The following is a 20881-nucleotide window of genomic DNA, read 5'->3' as shown; positions in this document are numbered from 1 at the left end:
AAGTGCCGCAATCAGAGCTTGTCACGACTCATAACTTTCACCTCAGCAGCCTGGTGCTTTGACGGAGATATGAGAGGACCTCCTGTTATGTGGACGTGTTACTGCTCAAAGCGCAGTCCAGTCGGAGGAGGCGGCAGAGCTGCAGAGCACCGTGGGGCAGCATGAGCTACTGCTGCATAGGGTTGGGTATCGTATCGTTTGGGTTTTATCCGATATACCGGTGCTTTCTCCACGTTGTTATTCGATGTCGTTACTACAGTTGGTGTCGGTGCCAGTGCCATATTAGGACTGAGTTTCGGTGCCCAACGGCCACTGCTGCAGGTCTCCTTCGTGTGGGAAGCTGGCTTTTGAAACCCAAGCGTGCGCAGGTGGACCTCAGGGCTAGTGCCTGTGATCTGTAATTTTACCTGCACAGTCAGGGGATGTTCAGATGAAACAGAGGTGATTTGTTTTTTTCCAACCCACCATATCTACCATCACATGAGAGATTAAAAAACGGAGTGTCTATTTACACCCCTGGTACGAATAGCCTTGGCCACACAGCTGAGCTATTCACACCCTGTGACATAACAACAAAAAGACGTTGCTCACGTGCACAAAAAACATGGCGGACATTTGTTTTTTCGTCAGCAGAAAGTGAAGAATTCTGAAAGGTTTCGGCACTAATATCTGTTCAGATTAAGTTTTAAATTGAAAAGTTGTGTTTTATTTTCATAATCTTGGTTCAGTGAACACATTGCAGTGAACACTGTTAGTTTGTTAGTTAACAGAAATTTTGTGAATATGACGTTCAGGCCTATAAACTATAAGTTTACCTGCAAACACCATTCACATGTGGAAGAAGATGTGTGATATGTTTTGGCAGAGTGAGTGTGCATGTGTACCAACATGTCTAGAGAGAAGGCGTGCAATTTGAACAAGAAATCGGTTCTCAAACGGAAGTTTTGATTGCAACAATTAGCTAGTTCATGCACCAGGGTGTAAATAGCATACAGTACTATAAACACCAGGGTACGAATAGCATCCACTTCTAACTGTACATTGATGCAAACAGCATACCTTATTGAGATTGTCTATTACACAGCTGAGCTATTCACACCCTGTTACGTAACAACAACAAAAAAACATGTTGCTTGTTTTTAAAAAAATATTATTACATTGTGTGATCAATATGCCAGAATAAATGCACAGGGGTGCAAATAGCATACACTGATATTTGTACCAGACGGGGTATTAATAGAACACATTGCTGTGTGCACCGGGGTACGAATAGCATACATTGATATTTGTACCAGACGGGGTACTAATAGGACGCATTGCTGTGTGCACTGGGGTACGAATAGAATTCACTTTTTATTGCACCAGGGTATGAATAGCATACACTGCTAATTGTACCAGGGGTTCAAATAGCCTTACCCTTAAAAAAACAAAAACAAAAAAACATAGTAGCTCACAACTAGTTTTGAGTAAATGTGAGTATTTTTAATAACCTTTAAAGGCACACTATGCAGGGTTTTTAGCTTAATATGCAAGTTTTTTTGCATTTAACAGCTTCAGAGTCATTGGAATGGTTGTATGACTTTTTTTCGGGTTGAATGGTGGCTGTCTCGCTTCTCCCTTGCACCTGTGAGCGGAAAAACCACCCTTGCAACTGTCGGCCGGTGGGCCGACGGCTTCAGTGTCAGGAAATATGACGAGTGTAACGAATTGCTTTACTGCATTCAAATACACATACACGCCAGGCACCGGCTAGAAAAAGGAAGCGATGGATTTTCTCAGAAATTCGTCATGACAAAGCCAGCGAAAAAGAAGCAAAAAACGAGAAAACAGTAAGGAAATTGCCAATACTGCATAGTTTACCTTTAAAATGAAACATGAAACAAAAATTTGCTTTCAAGAATGCTATAGCATGATCATCAACAATAGTATAGCAGCTAGCAAACAGCTAGAAATTCTGTTCCTCCTGAGTAAATAAATTAAGTTCCTTATTTGTTCACACACACACCCCTCTCCATGTGACCCATGCTCAGAATTTTTCACCTATCCTATAAGTGTGTCTAAAACTACAAATCCTACACTGACCCAGTCTCCTCGAGAGCCCCTGTTTGACACTGGTCCCCTAGATGTGGTACCCCCCCATGCTAAATCCACACACCCAGGCTCCTTACAAGAGAAGGGAATATCTGACTTGCTGAAGCTCTGTGGGGGCTAACAGGCTAATCCTAGTGACACCCACTCTGCTGCATCTACTCCCACCCCCACCCCTCCTGAGACAATCGGGTGGTGGTGGCGGCGCCCAGAGCGACTTGACACTGTTTACATGCGAACAACTTAATTGAATGTAATCCTTTGCACATGACCTTTTCGCTGCTGCACCAGAAGTCAAAAGCAATAATCAGCCCAGATTCAGTGAACTCCTTTATCTGGAGTTAGATCTCACCGTCACCCAGCACTCTGCTAGGGCACATTCTCCCTGGTCTCTCTCTCTCTCTCTCTGCAGATAGTGGGGGAGATGTAGGCTAAACGCTGGGTGGATCCTGATGCTGTGGCAGAAAGTGTCAGGCCAGATCAATACACGCTTGCCGGACTCCTTTGGAGGTGTAATCCAAGCCCCTCTGGGTGCTAACACTAGGAGACAGCTAGCATTAGCGCTTTTTCGGCTAAGAATGCTGCTGCTGTGCTTGTTTTCTATTGTTTTCTAGTTGCTTCATCTTTAAGGGGGTGTCCTTGCATATGGACATGACAGCACAGAGGTAAAAGCTAATTACCCTCAAAAAGCACACACACAATTATCTGCATGTCAAACAGTTTAGGTCAGTGTTTTTCCCCCTTTTGATGTGGTAGCTCTTAAGTGGTGGGAAATAATGATATTAGCAGCACAGAGTGGCTAAAGCTAAGGTTGTCTTTGGGAGTGATAAAAGCCTTAAAGATTACACATTAATGCATGGTTCGTCATGCCTGTCATTAGCAGCTTCGTAGTGGAATTTTCCCAGTGAAATACCCTCCCACAAAGCAATGCAGCAGCTTCTTTTGTTACCAACAGACCATTCCAAATGCCTGCTTGGATCCTTAATGGTGATAGGAAAAAACAATGCAAAAGATAGTTTCCATAGGCAGTGGTGTGTTTGTGTGTGTGTGTGTGTGTGTGTGAGTTTGTGTTTTGTATTTGTAGGTGGTAGCATGTCATGCCTACATAATGTGCCCCACTTCGAGCATTTTGTCATAGTACCTTTTTTTTTTACATTTTGTTAACATGCCTATGCCATGCTGCCTGCCCTCCGCTCAGACCAGTATGTCTCCACAAACAGAAATGTTTGTTCACTTCCTGCATGTCGAGTCTGTTGCCCTGGGCTATCTTTATCTGAAGCCCCATCGCCACTCCATCACCACTGTCCGTCCGGCTTTTCCGGGCTTGGCCGCTCTGCGCTCCCCTAGTCTCTGTTATAAAAAGACTGTCTGGACGTCCCCGACCGGCTGGGTGCCGTTGTCTCGGCCTCCCGATGGAATGAACACTTCGATACGGCTTAGCGGCAACGCCCCACCCCCCCCCCCCCCCCCCACTGACGCCACTAACACCCAAACCTCTAGCCCCCTTTACCCAACACACACACACACATTTCTCTGAGAAAGGAACCCAGCATTTAACAGCTGATTTCACAGATCCAATTAAGTCATAAGCTTGTATTATCTTACTTAAAATAACAGGAGATAATCCTGGAGCTGTGGTAATCAGCCATAAAATTGATGAGTTTGGCTTGGCAGGGAAGGAATTCAGCTCGGCTCTTTAGCCGCTAATGTGCCATCAGTAGCCGTGTTGCCTGGCTTTCATTCAGATAACTAACTTAAGAGGATGTCATCCAGCTATCTAGCTTATTAGGAGCTGAGCCCCCAGCCAACCACCCCCCACCAGCCTAGGACTAAACTTAATCCAAGTACGGGAAACTGGCTATTACCGTGTAATGTGAGGCCTCTATCCTTGCAAACGACTTTTGGTCTAAGACAACCATTTTGATAAGTCCTGAGGATGGCTGTTATGCCAAACGCGTAAGCATATTTTAACTGAATAGCCATTTGAGATTAAAGGCTTTTAAAACATATAACTCTTGTGAGAGCCTCATACAGAGCCCAGGATGTGTCATTGTAAGATTTCTTTTTTATATTCGGAGAATGTGCACTCGTTTTACTACATTTTGTGCTCACTTTACTCAATTGTGCTCTCATTCTAGATTGTGCTCTCATTCTAGATTGTGCGCACAATTTACTGTAGTATATGGTGCACTCCCTTTACTGCATAGTGCGCCCGTTTTAGTAAATCGTGCACTTGTTTTAGTAAGTCATTTTAGTTAATAGTTTTGCAACAAAAAAATTTTGCAACAAAAAAAAAATTGCAACATTTTGTACAATGAGCACACAATTTAGCAGATGAGCCCAAAATGTGGCAAAATGACAATATTTCATAAACGAGCACACAATTTACTAATTGAGTGCACAATCTAGTAAAATGAGAGCATGATTTAGTAAAATGAATGCACACAAAAAATATCTTGCAATGACCAGTGTTGGGAACGTTACTTTAAAAAAGTAATTAGTTATAGTTACTCACTACTTGTTCCAAAAAGTAACTGAGTTAGTAACTGAATTACTCTATGATAAGAGTATCTCGTTACCAGGGAAAGTAACTATTTGCGTTACTGTTACAAAAAAAAAAAGTTGCTATAGACTATGTCAAAGATTTGGGATTTTTTGAGCAGTTTTGAGCAGCCAGTTGAAATGAGTAGAACAGACAGGTGTTTGTAGGCTACATAACTTTCGATATTTATTAGATAGATAGATAGATAGATACTTTATTGATCCCCAAGGGGAAATTCAAGATATTGCACATCGACAGACCTATGGTTGACTTCAGCCTGTGTCATAGGTTTTTGTTGTGAGGCAGAAAGATCTAGCTTTTGCTGCTTAGAGGACTTTGCCTCAGATTTTCTTTAAAACACTCTTCTTTAAAAACGACTTTTGGTATTTGAACTTGACAGCCAATCACACACACTGCTCCCTGCCACAACATTGTTAATTTGACTAGAATAGTGTACTGCTCAGTGCAAGTCACTTTGTTTGGCATTTAGAGTCAGGGCTGATAATGAACGTCTATGTTCTCTTTTGACTTCTCACGTAGAACAGACAGCTAGGAAAGAGGACTATGGAGAGAAAATACCTGAAGTTGACTAAAATTATATTGTAGTACAATGCAGTGTTAAAGTAACATGATGTAAAAATCCTCTTATCATGAATTTTCAACAAATCCAATTTAGTGCTAAGGTCAAGTTTGTACCCAATTTGTCTAAAACAAAATAGCCTACAGAAGGGGTCATGCTCCTATGACAACAACATTACAAAATGCAATGCAATGTATTACTGTTATTGTAATTTAGTGTGGCATCAAAATTAGTTTGAAGCTGTATTTTAAAGTAAAGGAACTATGGTGTGTTGCTTTGAAAGGAAAAGTGGGTAAGAAAGAAAGATGGAAGGAGAGTTGACTTTGGGTTGGGTAATGTTTGTTTTTACCTTTAACCGTTCTGTGAATATAGAATCTGAGTCACAAGTAGAGCTTTACTTTCATTGAAGATATAATGACTCTCTAGGAAAACAAGCCTCTGAAAAAAAAACTCACTTTTGGACTCACCAGAGATAAACTCAGGAGCGAAAAGTCAATGACTTTGAGCTGAAGTGAAGTAGGCCTCTCGGACATGCCCTGTGCATAGCATCTCGCTAACCTCCCTCGTTTTCTGTCAGACCACATAAACGAGAGCAAAAAGAAGAGAACGGTGAGAGAGGACTAGAGAGAGAGAGGAGTACAGAGAGAGAGAGAGTGTACAGAGAGAGGGAGAGAGAGAGGCAAGCTTTGGCCAGAGTGTAACTGCATTCCCTGAAAGTGCCACTCAGCCACTTAAGGCATCTGCGTGTTCCATTAAAAATGCAAAATTAGCGCTTTAAAGTGGAACACGTCTCCCTTCTTCGCTCTGGGGCCACAGTGAAGCTCAAGCATGCATATAATATGTGCGCTTGGTCATTCCCGTAACGGAGCCAGCTAGCTCGAAAGAAGGCAGAGGAGTGCATAAAGTGAAAAGAGATCAGATTGTATTTATCTTTTATTTAAGGCCTTTATTTAAGGAGTAACACACACTAATGCCCTGCTTATGCAGACAAGGCTGTAGAAAGAAGACTTCTTATCACAAGGAATGTACATTTTAAGCCCCTGTTGTATGTGTGTGTGTGTGCGTGCGTGTGTGTGTGTGTGTGTGTGTGCATGTGTGTGTGTATGTGCATCGATGTTTATGTAAATATATGAACATGTGTGTCTGTGGAAGTGTGTTTGTTCCTTTAATCGTTGCCATTGTTACATCAGTTCCCCAGTCTTATTCCACTGTAAATAAAAACCCTTTCCTCTCTAGATCAGTGGCAGCGCGACGCCTGGCTCAGCTATATCTCTTTCCTGTGACGGAGCTCCATTTCGGCAGACGTTATTTCAGCCAGTGTGAACCCTGCTGGTGTTAGCCTACACATGGTAACACTATAAGGGATCGAATTAGAAGTGACTGTGGCCAGGAAAAGCATGGCGCAATCCTTTCGACTCCCTCCCCGAACCCCATCGATCATAATCGATCACAAATTCTTCACCTTGGATCAATTTGTGCCAGTGAGATCAAACGGGCCCGTTCCTCTGGATACTTTCTCTTCCCAGGGTCTGTATGTCATGTGATGTTTTTTCATTTTTTTAAAGAAGGGACTGTAATCATTTGTTAATAATAAAGCTTAATAGCTAATAATTGCTTTTGTTCGTGGCATTGTAAACAAGACTTTTTTTGAAACAGTTTTGGAAAGAGGAAAGCATCATTTTGTACAATTATATAAACATTAGCCTCTAAACGTAATTGGAGCTTTGGGTTGTTCCTCAAATGAGGAATGACCCAGGGGAACAGCCCTGACACTAAGCAAAGCTGAAGTTTACTTAGATTTACTTGGAAGTTGGGGAAATTAATGAGCATGCAAGCATTTTGGGCCGCTAACAAATTAGCCTGGGGATATTTTCTGCAAACTGCGGGCCTTTAATCTTCGGCCCTAACGGTGTGATCTGCTTAGTAAATATTAATGCAGCCCTGATTGGTAGCGACAGGCTCCAGGACTCCTTGCATTTATCAGGGGTTAAGAATCTTGAGATAAAGCCCGCCTCTTCAAAGCCCTTGACCACTCAGCAATTAGGCCTAATTCTAACTAACTTGAGGCTACGTCCGTCAGAAGAGGTAAGCCTGGCTCTCCTCCGCAGTGCCCCAGCGTTCTCAGGCTGGACCCTGGGCACTCGTCACTGAGACCTAAACAGAGGAAGTGCTCCTCTCTAGACAGGAAGTGAAGAGGTGGAGGGATGGAGGTGTTGGGGGGGGGACACATCTCTTATGCTGGTTCCAGTGACTCCTCAGGTTTCTAAGTAGGAACTCCACACTATGGGAGAGAGAGCCCACGTGAGAGTGTGTCTCCCCCAGGGACGTAACATCATAGTGGAGCTCGAAAAAACGAAGAATTGGTCTTTTAAAGAACAGAAAAAAAAGTCTCAGAAGCGAAGAGGTTTCTTGAACTCTCTCTCTCCCATGTCCAGGGCTACATAATATGTTTGTGGTTAGCTCGAGGTGCCGGTTTTCAGAGCGCTGTGTAGTTTCGGGAGAACATCACTTTAAACAAATGTGATTTAAAATACGGTCCGGGGACTTGCGGGGAAGCTAATGTCTCTGGCCACGGGCGTTTGGGCACGATGAGGCGTAATCAGACACAGATTGCCGTGAAGGAGAGCAGAGACTCAACAATGCCATGATGCAGGGATGGAGGGTGGGAGGGCGGAGGGGGTGCTGGGTAATGGAAGCCATTCTGAGGTCCATATCACGTGCGCTTTGATCAGGCAGGCAGTTTGTCGGTGGTTACCTGCAAAGACTATTTCTTCACAGGGGTCTTTTGTGGTAGAAGAAGGGGATGTTTGGAGTGGGGGAGAGAGCTGCATGTTAGAACTTGCCGTTATTTATTTTGTTGTGTTCTTTCTGGTTTGTTACTGTGAAAGGAGGACAAGTTGAGTTTTTGTAATTTCCTCAAATGGCTGTGGGTGCTTCTGTGGCTCGTTCATGACAGTGAAAAATGCTCACCAAAACGCTGTCTTGTAGAGCAATGTGAATTTATTATTGTAGAGTTCAGATGTGGTACTGTAGGCTAAACATCCCCATTGAAGGATTCTCTGGCATGACAAATAGCGGGTTCTGCTTTCACTTCAACCAAATGCCAATTATGGGCAAGCTATGTGGTGACAGTTTATGGTCAATATCTTGAGAGATTTTCAGAATTGCTACACAGGAGGACAAGACCAAACATGATGGCAAAACTGTCAGGGTTGATTTTCTGGAAATGTCTGCTCGTACAAGGAAACAGAAGATAAGATCTGGTTCTTCAGAAGACAAAAAACACACAGAGATATCCAGTCATGTAATTCCTAAAAACAAGCAAGTTTTTTTTTTTCATCAGCTTCTTGTCCATGTGTTGTGATTGGCAGGAGGATAGTCCTGCTTGTGCCTTTGCAGGGCCTGCATGGACTCGAAACAACACTAATATGACCATTCAACACTAATATGACCATTCACTATTTTGGAGTTAATCTGCGATACACTACAAGGCTTTATATCAGTAGCTGCTAGTTGTCCCAATCCTGACCTGACAAACATCATTATCAAACTCCCACATCTCTCATGTTGCTTGAGTCTGTGTTTTACTTCACTCAAGAGGAGAAAACACACTTTTCATTTAATCTCAGCGTCACACTCAATTGCCATTCTGTCGTCCATGATCTGTCACTCGGCAGTGTTTTGTTCTTTTTGGGTGCGTGAATGCCCACTGCATGCTACCCTATGGCACGGAAACTAAGTGTTTGAGCTAACAGCGACGCTAACACTAAAGCTGTCGACTTTCCCCATAGGATGCTTCCCTGCTCAGGAATAGCGAGGCTAATTAGCCCTTTCAATGAGCAATAATTCATAGTTGTCAGTCCCAGTGATGTGATTTGCCCTGTCATTTTGCTTCAGGCAGTGCGGGCAGCCTCTTAAATTGTGCATTAAGGAGCAAAAGAAAAAAAAAAACACGTCTTGCTCTTATAGAGCTGTTTAAGTATTAAATGACTCTCCAAGGCGAGTCAGTCGGTTTAAATCAGGAGATAGTTTATCACTGGAGAGAGTGTGTTTGACTGAAGCTGGGACAACTAGCATCTCACAAAAAGAATCTCCAGGAAATGTGAAACTGGTGAAAAGAAAGCACTGGCCAGACCAGACTATCATTAGACGACCACCGATGTTATTATGTTTCATACAGTAGTTGCCGAAATTTGAGTGGAAATTGTTAATGGCACTTCTTATATTATCTGATTTGTTTTTTTTTTTTTTTATTTTTTTTTTTTTTTATTGGTTTATTTGATAGGGACCATGCATATTAATAAGCATTGTGTAGAAAACACCATGTAGATATGCCAGAATTAGTACAAATAACTACTTTTCATCTGCAGTCCCTAGGCAGGTGACATAGGACACAACATATAGATACCCAGCAGTCATACAACACTCACACACTGTAAAATTAAACACATAATGGTGACATATATACTGTTATATGTTATATGTTCAGTGCTGAGGAGCATTGTCCGTGTTTGGTTTCCTGTAGCTCTAAAGTAGGTAGTATGGTAACAGATTTATTGATAGACCGAATCATCTTCATAGACAGATGGCGCGCTGATGCACTTTCTGTCAACATCACTGCGCCAGGACAAGAGGGCCATAGTGTGGCTTCAGGAGATGGGAGTGGGAAGAAGAGAGAGGGAGGGAAGGATGATGTGAGAAAGATAGAGAAAGAAGGGAAGAAGGAGAGAGAGGTGAGGGGAAGAGGAGATAAACTTAGACCGGGGGAGGCGGGGGTAGAATGAGACTAAGAGAGCGGGAACGAGAGAAAGCGAGAGAGAAGGTTAACATCCGTTTATTGAATCAGACGTCAAACCATGGAGTCATCTCCCACTGAGACACAGACAGTTCCAACCTTCCCTTAGACCCACAAATGTATCCTTTTACATCCCCAAACAACATTGGTTTTCCAGTTTTCCAGCTTTGCTGAACCCGATAAAAAGTTGATCAAGCACACCTCCCTCTTCTTCACTCTATTCATAAGGCCCCTGACAAAATGATGATATGAAAACACTACGCCTTACTTCCTCAGCCAACCCTCCAATAGGTCAAAGACCCCCCCCCCCCAACCTCACAATAGTGGTCTGCTGTTTCATCGATACATACCGCAGTCCCCCAACCTCACAATAAATGAACAAGTGGTCTGCTGTTTCATCGATACATACCGCATTCCCCCAACCTCACAATAAATGAACAAGTGGTCTGCTGTTTCATCGATACATACCGCATTCCCCCAACCTCACAATAAATGAACAAGTGGTCTGCTGTTTCATCGATACATACCGCATTCCCCCAACCTCACAATAAATGAACAAGTGGTCTGCTGTTTCATCGATACATACCGCATTCCCCCAACCTCACAATAAATGAACAAGTGGTCTGCTGTTTCATGGATACATACCTCAGTCCAATCACACCCAACTACTGTATTCAGGTGTGCAGTGTGACTGCAGCTATGGAGCTACTCTGAGAGAGAGATATATAGAGGGGAATCGAAGAGAGAGAGGGGGGGGGGGGAAGAAAGATTGAGAGAAGAAAAGAGAGAGAAAGAGAAAACACAAGAAACCAGGGAGCAGAACAAGAGGGAGGGAGAGAGTGATTGAAATAGAGACATGGTAGAAGGAGAGAGAAAGAGATAGTGAGTGAGGGAGAGTACAAGAGAGACAGAGAGGGAGTAGGAGACAGGGTGGGGGTGGGTTAGGATAGGGGATGGGTGGGGGTGGTGGTGCTAACAGCAGCTTGGAGGCGCTTGAGTTAATGCGGCATGATGTGAGCGGAGAGGACAGCCCAGCGGAGCGGGCCTGGCGGTCATGCAAAATGCAAAAGAAATAGGACTTTATTACAGGCTCCTAATGGTGACATAACAATCTGTTAAAGCACTTCCCCGAATCTCACCACATCTTCCCTCTCATCTGCACTCATCCAGTGCGCTCTCTCTCCCTCGCTCCCTTCCTCTTTCGAGCTCTCCTCTGCGGAATCTCTCTGTGTCCGACCTGTTTTTGTCTCTCTTGAGTGCCGTCGTAGAAGGAGCAGAGTGACAGAGAGAGAGTGTTCTGCAGGTTGCAAAGATAGTCTCTCAGGAACTCAATTAAGGAAAGGCTATGTTAGTGTAGTTTGATGTTGATACACATTAGTTTTTGTCTGTGTGTGTGTGTCTGTGTCTGTGTGTGTGTGTGGTGTTGGGGCGTTTAAATGTAGACCGCATGGGATTCAGTGTGCAGTATTAACATTTATTATCAAGCTAGATATTAATGGGCTTTTAATGGACTTTTTCTGAACTTCAGCAATGGCAGAAAATGATGTATTATTTATATATGTATGCTACTAAAAACCAGTATGTAAGGAACATGATAAATAAGTCATCAAGGAATCACTGATTCAAGTGTCTACATGACACTAAATGTATACAATTTATTTGGACCACTGACTCAGACTTACTGTGTTGAAATATACATTCAGTTCATGTGCACAATTTATTGTATATACGCTGTGGTTTGTACCCTCTGGTTTTACCAGTTATCGGCGTTCTGACACTGTGATGTTTTAAAAATGCAGAAGACAAACTTTTTAATTTCCTTGTTCAGGGTCCAAACCTCCATGGAATAGTGGGGTGAAAAACAGTATTAAAAGCTAAACTATTTTAGTGCAACACGTTCATTTACACGGCTTTCCTTAGCCAGCCCATGACCTCTAACACACCATTTGCAACACTGACGCTACACTCTTTTGACAGTTTCTGTGCGAGTGTGTGTGTGTGTGTGTGTGTGTGTGTTGTATGTTTGTGTGTGGTTTTCTGTGTCTGTCAAACACACGCTGCACAGATACTTTCACTGATAGTGTTTTCTGTAAGTAAGGGACGGAGAAAAGTGGTCAAAACACTCAGCGTAAAAGCTTTACACACACACACACACACACACACACTTACACACACACACACACACACACACACACACACACACACACACACACACACACACACTTACACGCACAGAGAGCACTCATATCTCATACACAGAGGAATTCCAACAGTCGGCAGCCGTGTGTTTGAGTCCAGAGCAATGCTTTAAAAGCTCAGGCTAAAAAGTCCTTCTGGCCCACCATGCCTCCTCAGATAGTTCTGCTCCTTCTGGCCCACCATGCCTCCTCAGATAGTTCTGCTCCTTCTGGCCCACCATGCCTCCATGCCTCCTCAGATAGTTCTGCTCCTTCAGGCCCACCATGCCTCCTCAGGTAGTTCTGCTCCTTCTGGCCCACCATGCCTCCTCAGATAGTTCTGCTCCTTCTGGCCCACCATGCCTCCTCAGATAGTTCTGCTCCAAAGGCCTTCATCTCAGCAGCTTCCTCTACTTACAGTGGAATACAACTCCCAGAGAAGAAGACTGTGACGTGGTTAAGGTATTAAGGCCTGTAGCCCATTTTGATCCACATCTCTTTATATGATTCATTTTATGATTAATGTTTATTATTATTATTATTATTAGTAGTAGTAGTAGTAGTAGTAGTAGTATTTCCCTGGTATACTACATTATAGTAATATGTTGTTATATGTCTAAAGATGTCTTCACATACACACTTCAAATCAGATCAAATTATGCTTAACGTTTTTCAAGGTGTTTTCTTTTTCATGATCTTGTCAGTAACAAAAACAGTGTTTAGCCTCCCTCTCTGCATCACTTATGGTAACTATATACATGAATCATTTACAGACTATTTCAAATGGGGATGGAAGCGGGACCTAGTGTGTGCAATTTGTTTTTGCTAAAATAATAGTACTTAATAATGCATCTTTAAAAGCGTCCCAGTGCGCCTTCTGCTGTTCAACATGGACACAGATGCAGGTGAAGAGATATTCTAGAGGTTTCTTCCAACTGAGGAAGCTTCTTCTGGAGAAGGTTCAACCCCACAACCAGAGAGCTGTTTCTATGAATCTGCCCCCCAACAACCATGAGGTGCTTCCTCACCCCATGGGATTCTCGCTCAGAATTTGGAACAACATAGGGTTCAACACGTCTAAATCGTAACCATGGAATGTGGAACTGAATGGAGTTCCATACATCTGGAATCTAACCATGGATTTAGAACAGTGTGGAGTTCCACACAGCTGGAATGTGACCACAGAATGTAATGCATCAATCACAGACCGTCAGTGTCTCATGAAAACTGTTTCCAGACCTTTTTGTGTACAAAACAAGATGAAAACCTTACTTAAAGCAACACAATGTAGGTTGTTTACCTTAAAATAATAGCTTCAAACTCATTTGATGCCACTCCGACCCAAGAAGTAGTGCCAGGAAAGCCCTGTATCAAACAGTGTTGTTATTTGTTGGAGAAAGACCCTGTTCATCGCCTTACTGCTAAATAGTTACCCAGTATATTGAAAATTGAGGAAAAGGGGTTTTCCTAAATTCTGTTTAAATGTGCCAGCCGTTATAACATTATATCACTCCAAACCATTTCCTTTTTTCATTTTCATTCAGTCTCCAACTTATCCATCCAGATTTCAGGCATCTCTCTCCCATTTGCTTCCTGTCACTCGTCCCTCTTTCAATTAAAGGCATAAAAGCCCCCAATTTCTTTTTTTTTAAGTATAAAATACTGCCTGGGATATTCATTTTTCAGATGTAAATTGAAAACTTGGGACGATTGCCTGATTGACACACAAAGTAAATGTTTGCTTTTCATTCCAGCACACATTTCATTGTTCATTATTCATCCATATTATTTATGCGATACATCTGTCCTGAGTGTCAACTGCCTTTCATTCAGTCTCATTAGAAGTATATTTACAGCCCATGCTGAGAATAGAATAAACCATGGAAATCTATTTGAAATAATAATGAAAAGCTTTTCAAAAGCTTTTCTTCAAAGTAAACTCCATTTTAGCTATAAAGACTACATCTGGGTATGTATTCTAAGTATCAAATCCACGAGCTACAAGTCATAATCAAAGTTTCTAGAACTAGCTCTAGCTCTAGAATCTTTGGTCATAATAGGGTTCTAGATAATGTGCGAAAAGCCTACTTTAGACTTGTTCATTGACTAGATATGGAGCACAGTTCGAGACATCCTTGGTGCCCCGCAATCTTCCAAAGGCTTGACTGCAACTGATCTAACCACATACAGCGATCCTACGAGTGGAGTTTGTGTTGGTGTCAGGAATGGCCCCAATCAGCGAGCTGCAGAGGCAGCCTTGGCAGGCGCTGGCTAACATTAGCAATCGTGTTAGCAATGGTGCGAATAGCTGATGACAGACTGTATCAGCCTCCACCGGGGTTTGTGTTTGCTGGCTGTGCGCTGAGGGTCTTAGCTCTAATGGCTAGCGGGAGATGTCTGTTTAAACCTCAGGCCGCTGTCATGGTAACTCAGTGTCAGAAGAGAAGCGCAGTGTGAGCCGCTCGCTTCTCAGAGGCAACCAGCGCGGCGCTGCGCCGCAACGTTCCACAGCAGCCCAGAGGAAGTGTGTGTTCCTGCGTGTTTTTAATTCCTTGGAAGTCGGGCCGCAAGTAAAAGAGATGGATATTGTAGAGACGGATCTGAGATGGATATTGCCGATCATTGTGTGTGTGTGTGTGATTGTTTATGCTTGTGTGTGTGTGTATGGGTGCAAATATGGATGTGGTGGGATTAACCATAGTCACACACACACATTTATATATTAGCATGTTCATATATTTACATTTAAGAGGTAAATTAATACTTTAACTTCTATTAAACTAAGTATAAAATCAAATTTACCCATCAAGACAAAGCAGTGGACTTATTCCCTTAGACTTTCAAAGAGTTTAATTGAAAGCAGGTATTTTGCCACCAACATGAGGTGAACATTCCAAACTACAGTAATACCGTAAGATCACATTTTTTTAAATAGTTCCTTTAGGTCTTAATAGAACATCTTTGTCAAACTTTGGTCAAAATACCAAAAGGAAGAGACACCTTTTTCAACCCTGGCTGAAGGCCCCTGTTCAGAGTGCCCCATTTGAGCCTGTTTCTCCACAAACATGAGCATAGCATATTGCACAACGGCTTTGCTATGACATTTTGGTAATAGGACATAAGATTGCTGAATAAAAGCAAACTTTCCCACTTTTGTTCTTCGGTCGTCAGTGGAGACTTGGTCCAGTGGTTTTACTCAACAAGCTTTCCTTCCTGACGTCTTGATGGCTCACTCTCGTCTCACTGAATCGGCTAGCCATTACCAAACGACTGAGTTTTGTTATTTCGGTTTTGAATTGGAAGCCATCCTAGATAGCCGAATACATGCGTAAAAGCACTGAAAAAGTGAAATGTCATAATATGTGACCTTTAATTTGACATGTGATAAACTTGCATGACATATAACTTTGTGTATGTGCATGCACAGAGAAGTTAACTTCCAGACAGCAGCATTAGCCAATTTCAGTTTAATATATATCACATTTCCGGTGATTTCCGGTTCCGGCACCAACGAGAGTGGCAGCATGTCGAGGTAGCTCCGTGTGTTTGTGTTTTTTCTCTGTCTTTTCTTGAATTTCCCCTTGGGGATCAATAAAGTATCTATCTATCTATCTATCTATCTATCTATCTTCCCCTTTGGGATCAATAAAGTATCTATCTATCTATCTATCTATCTATCTATCTATCTATCTATCTTCCCCCCTTTGGGATCAATAAAGTATCTATCTATCTATCTATCTATCTATCTATCTATCTATCTATCTTCCCCTTTGGGATCAATAAAGTATCTATCTATCTATCTATCTATCTATCTATCTATCTATCTATCTTCCCCCCTTTGGGATCAATAAAGTATCTATCTATCTATCTATCTATCTATCTATCTATCTATCTATCTATCTATCTTCCCCCCTTTGGGATCAATATCTATCTATCTATCTATCTATCTATCTATCTATCTATCTACATATTGTGTAACTAGGATCAGTTTAACAATGGATATGTACATGGATAGAAAGGTTAACTTCCAAGCCATAGCATCAATTCCTTTTATGGGCCAGTGTGCCGTACTTGGAAGGATTAAAGCTATAAGGAAAGTGGCCCATCATATATAACTTCATTCAGTTTAACTGTTATGCATGAAACATCAAGTTAGCGTTGTGGTTAACGTGTTAGCTCATTTTCACATCTGTCAGTGAGAGGACTGGCAGTAGCAGAGTAAAGCCGGGAGTTTTTTTTTTTTTTTTTTGCTAGGCAGTAAAAGTGGCCATTTGTGAAGCCATCTGTAAGTCCGCCTGTGTGTGTGAAAGCCTGCTGCTTACGTTTCAGATGAATGCCTCAAACAGCGCGAGCTGAAGTGTCAGAAGTGCCGTTCCACTCCAGTGCTGCTCTGTTCTGTTCTGCTCTGTTCTGTTCCGCTCCAGAGTGGGCCACCAGGCCACTGGGCTACGGGCCCGCTCCGCATTTCAGGACCTCAGCTCCGGGCTACGGGCCCGCTCAGCGTTTCAGGATCTTCGCACAGAGGTGCCTTTTCAGAACGCCTCTCCGTCCCATTAGGAATATGACCACCACAGCAAAGAGGCACCCAAGTACTACAGAGAGAACAACAGCGCCAGGAGTGGGCTATGGGCTGTGGATGGTGTGTGTGTGTGTGTGTGTGTATCGGCTAGATGGTGTCTGTCTGTCTGTGTGTTGTGTTGTGGTGTGTGTGTGTGCAGGGGCGCCGCTACGGTGGCACCATGCGTGGCCCAGGCTGCTAATTACCCCCCTTTACAGATGGGGGGGACATTTTAGTCATATTTGAATATTGGGGGGGACACGTCCCCCTCAATGTCTATAGTGACTACGGCCCTGGTGTATGTACAGTATGTGTTAGGTGAATGAAAAAAGAGGACAGAATGTGGGGCATACTAGTTTTCTTGTCCGTATATCTTGCTGTCTTTTTCTGAGGTGATTTTGCATGCATTTTGAGTTGAGTTTGTCAATATGTTACAGCAGTTGGAATAAGTCCAAGTTTTTGCAGGTTTCTCCTCTTTGATTCGAACGCAAGTAGGCCAAAGAGAGGGGACATTTCACTCTCTATCTGGCATCTATATTTACAGAAAGGAATCCTTGTGATTGACAGGTGTGTGAGCCTATTGAGATAGGGTTGCGGGTTGGCTGGATCAGAGCAAAATCTGAGCGAGATGGATTCAAGGCTGGGAATAGGTCTCTCTCTCTCTCTGTAGATTAATCTGCATATACCAACAAATATGCAGTATTTAGTTTATGATAAGATTATCAGCGCTGAGCCATTAGTTGAGCAAAAAACATTAAACGTATTTACTTCCTTTCAAATATGGTTGATACTTGTGGTAACTGAGTAAAGTAATTATCCTGTAGACAGACTTTGTCACATTTGTTAGTGTTAGACACCGTTTTTAGCACAGTTTGGCTTTTTTGGGGAACAGTTGTTAAACACTCAGAAGGAGTTTTTTTGTTCAGGGTAGCTACTCCACATATACTCCACATATAGAGGGTCTTCTCATGTTTCCCATGACGATGAAGCTGAAAAAAGGCGGTGAGGACGAAAAAAATGGCCGTCTTTTTTACAGACTCCAGCCCTTTAGCCTCCAGCGAAAGGAAGAGGAAATCTGGTAACCCTAGGTGTGTAAATGTAGACTTTGAAATATTTGCATTTATGTACAGTGGCTAATATGCCCTGGTGGAGAGTAGAGAGAGAAAGAGAGAGAGAGACAGATGTGTTGGCTGGACAGTCTTGGGCCTTGGACATGGAAATATCAGTTTTCTGGCTGTTCAGGAGGGAAACATGAGAGGGGAACCTAAGGGCTTCTCCGCCTGTCAAAAACGATTAATTACAAAATAAAAAGAGCACATATACATATGTGTTAAGACGCCAACAATGCATCACACAGACACACACAGACCAGAGTAATCCATGGGCCAAACGCAAATATGGTGCTCGACTAACAAACTCAGTTTATTCTATTCAGTTCAGAAACCGCCATAATTTAGTGAGGTCAGAGTCGTCCTCGCTGTGACATATATGGTAGAAGACAATGAGAGACTGAGCCAAGAGTTATGGGTTATGCCCAATCCATCTGCACGCATCACAGGAAATCTATTCCGATTCTTTGCATAAAGTGCAGGTATTTCCAAGTCAAGTATGTAATTATGAAAATAACGAACAAATAATATGAGAAAAAAAACCATAGAGAATGTAGGCCAGAGTACTTAGCTGGAAGCTGTACGTGAGCCAGTGGGGTCATGATATCATGCTTGGGATACGTCCGAGAGTGTTTCCGTCATATCGCAAGCGGAGGGGAAAAGCATGCAATTAGTGCGTGGAATGGGGGAGATTTTCCACATTTCTCACAAAGCTTTAAGCTGGTCAGATGGGACGAGCTCTTTTTTTCCCCCCTCCTTCCCGTGTCTTTGATGTGATCACAAGACATACTCCCTATTGTGAGGCCCTCCACCCACATTCACCTTGTCTGGTTGCATAACCGCAGTGAGCACTGGACACATCTACTTACTAGTGTCTGAATACACCATCTGATATGTTACAGCTGCTTCGAATTCCAATATGAGGGCTTATAAAGATGATAGTAGGAGACATTTTTTGTCCTTCCAAAAACAGGACCTTTTAAACTTTTCTATCATGTTAGCTTCACTGAGGAAATTAGGTTTAGGATGTGGGTGTCTGTCTGCTAAATAGCCTACACTGGACAAATATTTACTTTACTCTACATTGAATACTTACAATTTCAGATGATCCAGAAACTCCCCGTTCTTCGAGCCCACTCCACCCGCTCGGCCTCCGTTACACACTCAGAGGCCCGTCTTTCTGGCCCATAAGTTGAGACGGGTAACCCCGGGTTCAGTTCGGGATGTAAAAAAATCTGTAGAGTGTGCGCTCAACACAGGCGATTTCACAAATTACCACATCTAGCTGGCAGAAGAGTTGCAATAATTAGAATCAGCTGGTTTGGAGAACGGCTAGAGCAAATATGTGGTGGTGGCACTGACTTTTACTTTCCGAAGTCAGTTTACACCCCTCTGCCCGTGCGAACTGAGGTTAAAGGAAAATTCCAGCAGTTTGTCACATAGATCTCTGTTTCTCGAAGTCACTGAGTACTGTCGGTACAAAAACAGCAACAGTGCTAAACTCTGGGGGCATGATTTCAAAGACCCCATAGTTCTCCTTTAAAGCTCATGAGCAGTATTGCCACTAAGTATGATGATGAAGTACCAGCTATGAGAGGGGTGGCACAAATAGGCAGGCTACACCAGACACGTAACTGAAGTGTTCTGTTCGCATAGCGTCTGCTGCAACAATTAGCTTCCACTGCAATCAATGGAACTGGCTACACCAGACAAGATAGCGGCTTGTACATTCGAAAAAGTTAGACCTGTCTTCTAAAATAATTTTTACACTCCACTAACGGAACACTTTAGTCACGTGCTTATGTGTTGCCTGCCTGTGAGACATCAGGCTGTGTAATGAAATGACTTGTGCTAAGATGAAGCACTGGCTAGTAAAGGCCTGACTCTAATACAGATGGCTGTCTAATGAAAAGGTCGGCGCTGAGAGAGTGCCGCCCGCTCTGAGGTGCTGATGAGCTGCTATTGATCAGGCCTGAGGGAGAATCAGACGCCGTCAGATCGGCTGTCGTCTGTCGCCAGGCGGTGTGTGCATGGAAGCCCAAGCGTCTCGGTAGCCCCACCCGGCTCATCAATAGTCCTCCATTAAGGTCGTATTTGTTGTCGTGGTGACCTGTTGACCCCCCTGGCCTGGGTGCCACATGCACCCAGACACCAACCCCACCACCCCCACCCCCTAATGCCGGACACAGGAATATGAATTCACCCCAACCCCTTGGCTCCTATCCTCCGCTGTTGGGGAGTCCATTAGCCAAAGGTATCACTTACCCCCAACACACTCTATTGATCCTCTCTAATATCTCGCGCCAGAGCTTGTCCACTGATCGTTAAACACAGGGTCTTTTGATGCATACGGCAGTCTTCCTGTCACCAGAGAGACCACTGAGGATGAGGGCGTCCATCCAAACATGGCCGCCGAGTCTCCTCTTTCACAAGGTCCGCAGTGACACAGGAACACCGGGCAGATGTCCAATAATGCCTCTTTGTCAGGGGCACAGATGATGGGCAGCTTCTGAGGCTGGACGGGGTGGCAGCAAAGGTCAAGGCACTTCATTTTGTTCTGTCTAAATTCAATTAGCCAGCTTGGCAAAACTCAGAAAAACATGTCAAAGCTGTGATGTGAATATGTGTTCAGAGGAATAGCCAAACACACACTCTTCACAGAGAACCTTCACACACCCATGCATGCCATAAAGTGTGTGTGTGTGTGTGTGTGTGTGTGTGTGTGTGTGTGTGTGTGTGTCTGTGTGTGTGTGTGTGTGTGTGTGTGTGTGTGTGTGTGTCTGTGTGTGTGTGTGTGTGTGTGTGTGTACGTGTCCAAACTGCCACCATCCTGTGGTTCTCTTCATCTGGACTGGGTGGATATGTGGATATCTGAGCATTATTCTTTGGCATAACTTCAAAATGGTTATTTCTCCACGTTCTGTTTCCAATTATGTCATTTTTATTGTTTTAAACTAAACAACTACACATACATTAACTGTAGGACCAGAGAGCCACACTGAAAACTGTGGTTTCACCACCAAGGGGAGGGT

The sequence above is a fragment of the Alosa alosa genome, chromosome 24, assembly GCF_017589495.1.
Source record: "Alosa alosa isolate M-15738 ecotype Scorff River chromosome 24, AALO_Geno_1.1, whole genome shotgun sequence".
Lineage (NCBI taxonomy): Eukaryota > Metazoa > Chordata > Actinopteri > Clupeiformes > Clupeidae > Alosa > Alosa alosa.
The sequence above is the reverse complement of the archived record's forward strand: the minus strand, read 5'-3'. Positions refer to the sequence as shown.